Below are 7,945 nucleotides of genomic sequence, written 5' to 3'. Positions count from 1 at the left end.
AATCTCTTAAATCCAGGACAAGAGGATTTTTGGAGTCAGATTCCTGATGGAATAATACTATTTTAAAATTGTGTGATTTGGGTAGCTGTAAAGTAGAAAACAATCATCTGAGTCCAGAGCTCCCCTGGGGCAGGAGAGCACAGACTGGGGGGTGTCCAGGACAGATCCAGGCTTCCGGGGCCCCTCCAGCAGGGTGGAGAGCCCTTCTGAATTTCTGCCCTGCTCCCCACCCACCACCCAGGGCTGCTCAGTATCATTCAGCGGTGCAGACCCAGGTCAGGAGCCAGGGAGATGCCAGGAGAGCAGGTGAGGGGGGCAGTGGTGGGAGATTTTTAATAATAAATTTATTTTTTATTGGTGTTCAATTTGCCAACATACAGAATAACACCCAGTGCTCATCCCGTCAAGTGCCCCCCTCAGTGCCCGCCACCCAGTCATCCCCACCCCCCGCCCTCCTCCCCTTCCACCACCCCTAGTTCGTTAAGAGGAAGTGATTCTTAACCCTACCAGTTTGTCGGATATTCAAGCAAATACTTCCACAGATGGCAAAATAGCATTCTACCCAATAGCACAGTCCCAGGAATACTTGCAGGTTCTGTGGTACCCATAGTAATGGGTGACCTCGAGCAATCTCGCAGTTTCGGTTTTACTAAAACTGAGGAGGAATACGTGAGCAATTACTTCAAGAAGAAGAGTTTTTCTCACTATTATCAGCCCCTCTAAGGCCCCAGTACCACCTCCATTGGTTTCTCTTCTTCTTTTCCCTGCCCAGGGATGTGGGAGGCCTTTAACATTCCAAGAGTCAAAATCCAGCTCCTACCCCCTAACAAACCCAGCAACCATGAGGCCAAGTGGTGGGAGATTTTATAGACACCGGAGATGAAAGGACCTCCTGTGCCCGAATGGGATCGGGTCCTTCAGGATGACAATCACTCACAGAGGGAACAGGGAAGAGCCACAGAGGGAGCTTATGGGTAGGAAACAAATAGAAGAAAAAAAGCCAGAAATAGGAAGTAAATTACATGCAGATGGCTGGGGTCTGCATCCTAATCCTCAGGATCTTTAAGACAGGCTTCAGCATGCACCAGGGCAGTGACAGTGATGAGGTGGCCTTGGGAAAGAGAGGATCGAGTCAGAGGCTAGGGAGGACTTGGGTCACTGTTCCTGGGGTTACGGCCCTGACCCCAGACCACATTCTGTCCTCAGCACTGCAGTACCCCCCCAGGACTGAGATCCAATGGGATGAGGAGGGGAACCGTGTCTCTGGGCCCTTCCCAGCCCTCAGATTTCATAACTGAGGCCAGAAGCAGCCCCTGGTCCATCCTGTCCCACTAAGAGGCGGTCATAGTCCCTGTGACTTTGTGTTGGAGACATTGCCTGCCTCCCTCTTCACCGCCCGCCCCCAACACTTTCCTGTCTCCTCATTCCTGCCCATTTCTCTTCTCTGATTTGGCCTACACCTTGGTGTTTCTGTCCAGTATCAGAAGAGCAGAGAGGAGTGGTCGTGGGTATGTTACCACCCTCCCTGATCAGTCAATCAATTAACGAAACCTGCCAAATCCAGGGGCACCTTCATGGCTGTGCTGGGCTCCTTGCAGAGGGAAACCAGCTCTGCCCACCCTGTCACCAGCCTGTGCCTGCTCTGACCTCAGGATCTTGGGAGACACTGAGCTTCACCCAACCCCATCATCCCCATGGCACCTCTGGCCATTTAGAGAGGGGAACATGACATTAGAAGTAATGGAACTTGACCAAATCCCTTAGTCTATAGGTGAAGTGAGGGAAATCCACAGCTACCAGTACCTGGCAGCCTTTGTCCTGAGACCTGGGAGGACTGGGTGGGGGAGGTCCTGGGGAGGCTGAGGGAGGGTCCTAGGGTGGGGCCATGACCATGATGTGGGGAGCAGGCCCATCACTGTGTGGCTGGAGCAGCAGGATCAGACTAGAGCAGAGACCCTGGCCCCCCTGCCAGAGCCTCTCCCCTGGATTCGGTCAGTCCCAGGAGACCAGCTCAGTGGGACCATGAGAGGGAGTGTGTGTGGCCAGCTCAGCAGCCTTCACAGAGGCCTCTAGAATTCTCATCGGCCAGGGAGGGCCTCAGGGTGGCTGCACACAGGCCTCTCTCACATGGAGACAAGTGCAGGTTTTATTCTGGTCCCAGGACTGGGGATGTGGATTATGAGAGGAGGAGAGAAATGTGCCCCAGGGCATGTCTCCCACCTCATTTCTGCAGCAGGACCCAGGAGCAGGGGCAGGAGGCTGAGAGGGAAAATTCTCTGTGCTGCCTGCCCCGGGTGCACCCATCACCCAGAGGCAGACCTGAGGGCGGCCCTGCTGGTGCTGCTCCATGACCCGAAGCTGCAGAGGGAGAGGGTCCCAGCTCCCCAGCCCCTGGCTCACACGGAAGCACTCTGTCTGCCATTCAGGTGTATGGGACACAGTGCGTCCCACCAGACCGCCGCTGTCATGGGTCACCCCAAACCCGACCCAGTACTCCCCTGCTCAGTTCCCAAGGCACGTGATCTAAACATAAGCAAGGTTTTGCTGCTTGGCAGAGGCAGAGCAGAAGAGAGTGGGTCCGGGGAAAGATAATCTTAAATAGCAAAGCAAGAAAAAGATGATTACAAACAGTACACCTGAAGCCAATAGATATGACAGCTCTTATTCTTACATCATTAAAATATAAATAGAACACACATTTCCTTTTTCTCTCTGCTTTATTTCATAGCCCCTTCCTGGGTCTGCAAGCTGCAGGTGTAATCTGACTGCTCCCGGGACCCTCTCCCATGGGACGCACCTGAGAGCTGTTCCCTACCTGCGGCGTCTTCGTCCTCGCTGCTCGAATCGTACTTTCTGTCGACAAGACAATCTTTAGAGACAAGCATGAGCAGCAGGTTATTAGAGAGAGGGGCTCCCCTGTTGCTGCTACTCCAGCTGAGGCCAGGCTCGCTCACCCAGCATCACCCGCTCTTCCTCTGGGTCCTCATCCTTCCTGGGCTCTGGGAACTAGAGCCCTTCAACAGGGCAGTGACCACAGTTGCAAACCTTCGGTGACAGAAAGGCTCCCCCTTCACCTGGCACTTCCCCATCTCCACAGGATCATGACAGCTCTCACCTGCACACGGATCCACCTGAGATCCCAGCTCTGATGGACACACACTGGGTTAGGTGGGGTCCAGGTGCAGCCCCTGTGCAGGCTCCGAGCAGCTGCCCAGGAGAGCCGTCTGTGGTCACGGAAATGGTCTGGGCTGTAAACATGCTCTACTGGGCACCTGACATGTGGCTGGTATGACGGGGGATGGAATGTGTAACTTCATTGACTTTAACTAACTTAAACGTAAGCAGAAACGTCTGGCGAGTGGCTACCCCCCCTGGATAGCCCAGCTCTGGGATCCAAAGGTGAGGAAGATGTGACCTTCCTGCCCTGGGGGTTCCCCAGAGGTGTTTGCTGATCTGATCTGACCATTCATTTGTAGGTTGTCCCTGGCTTCTGCCCACATGACAAGCGCTACATGAGGCCCTGGGGACACTCACACAGGAAGGTCCACACCCAGGTCCTAGAGGAATCCCAGCAGGGGCCCCTTGTAAGCAGGGGAGAGGACCATGACCCCACACACATGTGCTGGTTGTAGTCAGATCAGTAGACAGAGAGGGGACACTTCATTCTCTTTGAAGCTCACCCTTTCCTTCCTGATCCAGATTAGAGTCCGGGCAGGTACCCGGTTTAGTGTGGGGCCCCACACCCCATACAAGCTGAGCAGGGACCTTTCCAACCTAGAACCGGATTCCGGCTCAGGGATTTTAGTACAGGGGCTGCTCAGAGCTGAGCTCTGGAGGATGAGCAGTGACCACCCGGGATCAGGGCTCTTGAATAGAAAGACACAGATGAGAGTTTGGGTCTGAGAATTCTAAGACCATTTCAAAGATACTCTCCAATTGATGTCCTCTGGCCATAAAAGAACAGCAAGGAGCACCTTTACTCTGAGATCATCCCCCATCACTCTGCTGAGCCCACCAAGCACTGGAGTCTGCACCCCTCTTACCTCCTGGGCAACTAGAATGTCCTACAGCTGCCCTGGCCACATGGCGTGAGATCCCTTCAGTCTAAATGTGTCTGCAATCCAGACAACCCTTGGCCAACAGCATGTAGGCAAGGGCTGGTTGTCAGGTGACTCCCAGAAGCAGAAGAAAAATAAAAACTGGTCCCTTCTGGCCCCAGTGGATCAGGCTGGAACTCTCCTTGTGTCTGGCCTGGCCCTGGCTCTAGCCCACTGACATGTTCTGGGTGGGAGAGCAGGAGACCTGACTCCATTCTCTGCCTCTCTACAATTTCCACCAAGGAAAGTGCCTGGTTTGTCATACAGATAGATGGAGAAGAGGATGGAACAGGAAGGAAGCCCCTCTCTCCAGGCTTTTAGGAAGACGTCCATACAGTGCCCACACCAGCCATGACGGTGGACCAGCCTCAACCCTGCTCAGAAGTCTTTCCGGGGCGGGAGAGGCATGAGAGACAGTGCATGGGGTCTGGGACTGAAGGGCCTTGTCTCAGTGTCAGCTCCCCATCCGCGGGTTGTGCAACCCCCTGCAATTCAGCACCCTCTCCAGCCTCTCTCTTCTCAGAAGCCTATTAGATACATTAGGGCTCCTTTCCTAATGAGGAATGCTCCTCATTATGCTCCTTAGTTATGCTTGATCCCCCTGCCCTGCAGGGAATGAAACAACCTGCTCACAGGTGAGATCTGAAGTTGTTCCTGACCCCATAACGGTGATTCTGGAACACAGTTTTGTCCACTTAGAACCCTGTGAACCTTCTCCTAGCTGGTGATGGGATTCCCCGCAAGTTTATTGGGGTGTACTTGGTGTACAATTTAATCAAGTTTGAAACACAGATAATTGCATGAAACAACGATGATGGGAATTGTCACTTAGAAGCTGATGCTGGCAACTGTGTTGTTGGAGGGGACCTGGATCTAGGGAGACACATACACACACGTACTCACACAATCACACTACCTGATTCCCCCAGAGAACAGCCCGCCACACTGCACGCAAACCCTCACCTCCCAAAGGGAACAAAAGTGCTTGTGGAGAAATGGCCACAGCTCTTTCCCTGGAGAGTCAGCCTCCTTTCCCACCTACCCAGCCTGGGCTCCCAGCAGGAACTCAGAATCGGTGGTGGCGGTGGCACTTCAGAGGAAAGCCAGCAGGGGAGACTCGCTTCTCTTAGCACCTAGATCTTTCCCCAACAAGGGAGGGACTCCAGAGTACGTACTGTTGTCACTTACTCCCGAGACCACCTGCAATGACAGGAGACAGCACACGGATCAGATCACACCGTGTATCGCCTGCACAGTCGTCTGTCCTGTTGGCAACTTTAGCAAACCAGCCGAGGACCCGTCTGGTCGGATTCCCCAGGCCCACGGAGAGGATGCTGGTGAAATGGGCGTGAACTTTTCCTGGATCACATACTCTCAATCCACATCGGTTGCCATGAAATTCTTCCTCCGATGAGGCGAGATTTCTGCTGAGGGATACCCCCTCCCCCAGCTCGTGCTGCCATTCCCAGTTGGCCGTGGGACACAGGTGTCACTGGTGGGACCTGATCCCCCACTGCCACCCTCTGTAAATATCTCTGTGATGCACATGCCCACATCTTCACACATGAATTCAACTGAATTTAAACAGAGAAAGAAACCAAGAAAAAGGGTTTGCATCTCAGACAAAAGCAGGAGAGCTCACCTTGGCATTCGATGGGGTCTTTTACTCAGCTCGTCCCCTGGGTGCTCCTCTGCTAGGCCCTCGGGGGAGCTAGGAGGACACAGGGTAGCTCAGTCACTGGTGGTTTGCTTGACATGGACTAGGGCCGGTGTGTACGGCAGTGATGGGTTAATGGGGACTGAGCTGCTCTGGACCACAGGCCACCGCCTCGGTGGGGGGAGGAGGCGAAGGAGGGAGGCAGAAGGGGAGGGAGGTGCAGGTCCAGGCTGATGATGAAGCCGGGTAGCGAGGTCCTGTTTGTCACTGTCCCAGGCTATGAAGCTCACAGAACCCGATGCTTCCAGGGGTTGTGGTGATAATACTATTAAACACACTCAAGTGTCTCCCTGATTCTTACCTGCTTTGGACGGGAGGCTAAGGAGGAAGCCCAGCAGACAGATGCTGACCCACACTGGCCGAGGGGGCCTCGCGCCTCTCCGGATCCGTGCACTGACAGAGGCACAGGGCTTTCACCTGTGCTCACGCCACTGACCATGCCAAAGTGGGCTACACGCACTTGTGGCTGCCCAGGGCTGCGTGACCACAGAGGCCGCCTTCTAACGGCGGCAGTGTCTGGGAGCTCTGGAGACTCTGGGACCTCACGTTCGTTCACAGATGCTGGGACCCCCTCACTCAATGACTAGTGACCCTATGCAAGTAATGAGCACAGGTCAGTAGTTCAGAGCATTGGCCACACTCCTGGGATCATGGGCTGGCTCTTCCCCAGGGAGCTCCTTAGCTTGCGTCATTTATCTCTGCACCTCAGTTTCCCCTTCTGAGGGTTGGGGAGTGAAAACCAATGCCCAGCACAACTGTGGTGAGGGGTGACCAACACAATCTATGCAAAGTATGCAGGGGTGACACCAAGTTGTGATGTGTAAATGGGACGTATCCACTGGGGGAATATGTGCTCTTCCCCACAGGCATTGGGCACACCTCACATTCACACCACAGAGACGCGCACAGAGACACCCCTAAAGCCCAGGCACACAGAACCACACCACCTAAAGAGACTGTGGCACCAGCCATGGTCCCTTACTTGGAAAATTGGTTCTTGTTCCTCATTCACAGCAGGAAGCTGGAAGGGTGACCTTTCAGACCAAAACCAACAAGAAAGCCCCACTTTCCTTTCTTATGGAGTTGACCTCAGTAAGTAAATGATTCTAAAACATGTACCATTTTCACTGGGTCTTGAGGTCACCTGCAGTTACGGAAAAGAAAACGTTGTGAGAGTCAGGTCATACTGTACACTGCTTGCACGGGGCTTTTGTTCGCTGGGTGAGTCTAGAAAACCAGACGGGGAACCCCAAAGTAACAATGGAGCAAATGTACTTATGCCAAAAGGCACCACCTTTCCCTGGAGAATAAATGTCTCGGGTCCATTTTGATTGGCAATTGCAAAATTGTTTTCCGTGGACAAGAAATTGCTGCACGGTGAGATGCTCACTATTATCCAGTTTGTAATTGATGCTGCCACTCTAGAAGGCCTCGAGTGCCCTCTAGGATCACACATCAGTTGCTAAGACAGACAATCGAGACCCCTCCTGCAATCAGAATCGCATATCCTCTCTACAATATACATTGTCAGATTTTCCATAGGGGACTTGAGTCAAACATGAGAAAAACCGACAAAGCGACATATCCATCTCAGATAAAGATGGGTGACCTTACCTTAGGATTAGATGGGGCCTCTTCCTCTGCCGTGTCATGAGGAAGCTCCTCAGACAGGCCCTCCGGGGATCTAAGAGGACACATAGGGACTTATTCAGGCAGGTGTGGTCGACTTGGGCAGGGAGGGAGAGTCACAGAGCTGGTTAGTTAAGAACTGTGAACTAGGCTGTTGCTGAGTCATCCTCCTGGGTGGACGAAGGAAGGAAGACAAAGGGGAGAAGCAGAAGAGAAATGAGGAACAGAGCCTTTTGGCTTCCTGGGAACGACTGTCAAGTCACCATGAAATGTTCATGATTACAACTATATCGCAGTCGGGAAAAGGCAAATCTAGAGTGACAGTAAAAAAGATCAGGGGCTTCAGGAGGGAGGGTCTAGAGGTGAAACCAGGGGAATACTAGAGCAGTGAGACTCTTCTGGGTGGTTGACATCAGACATTACATATTTTTTCAAAAAACCCATAGAAATGCACAACACAAAGAGTGATCGTTAATGTCAAGTATTCATCGATATCGGTTCA

At 53.0% G+C, this 7,945-nt stretch overlaps 1 long non-coding RNA gene across 1 annotated transcript; it reads right to left on the bottom strand.

Annotated features, from left to right (window-relative positions):
- Positions 1-476: 476 nt before the first annotated feature.
- Positions 477-7,743, bottom strand: LOC144300051 (uncharacterized). Its single transcript, XR_013366696.1, has 3 exons — positions 7,429-7,743; positions 5,740-5,808; positions 477-5,297 (listed from the first exon to the last, which is right to left on the bottom strand). It is a non-coding gene; the product is annotated as an uncharacterized LOC144300051 (long non-coding RNA).
- Between the last annotated feature and the right edge of the window lie 202 nt (positions 7,744-7,945).

The sequence above is a fragment of the Canis aureus genome, chromosome 27 (assembly GCF_053574225.1).
Source record: "Canis aureus isolate CA01 chromosome 27, VMU_Caureus_v.1.0, whole genome shotgun sequence".
NCBI lineage: Eukaryota > Metazoa > Chordata > Mammalia > Carnivora > Canidae > Canis > Canis aureus.
This window is presented reverse-complemented; position numbering and strand designations above follow the sequence as displayed.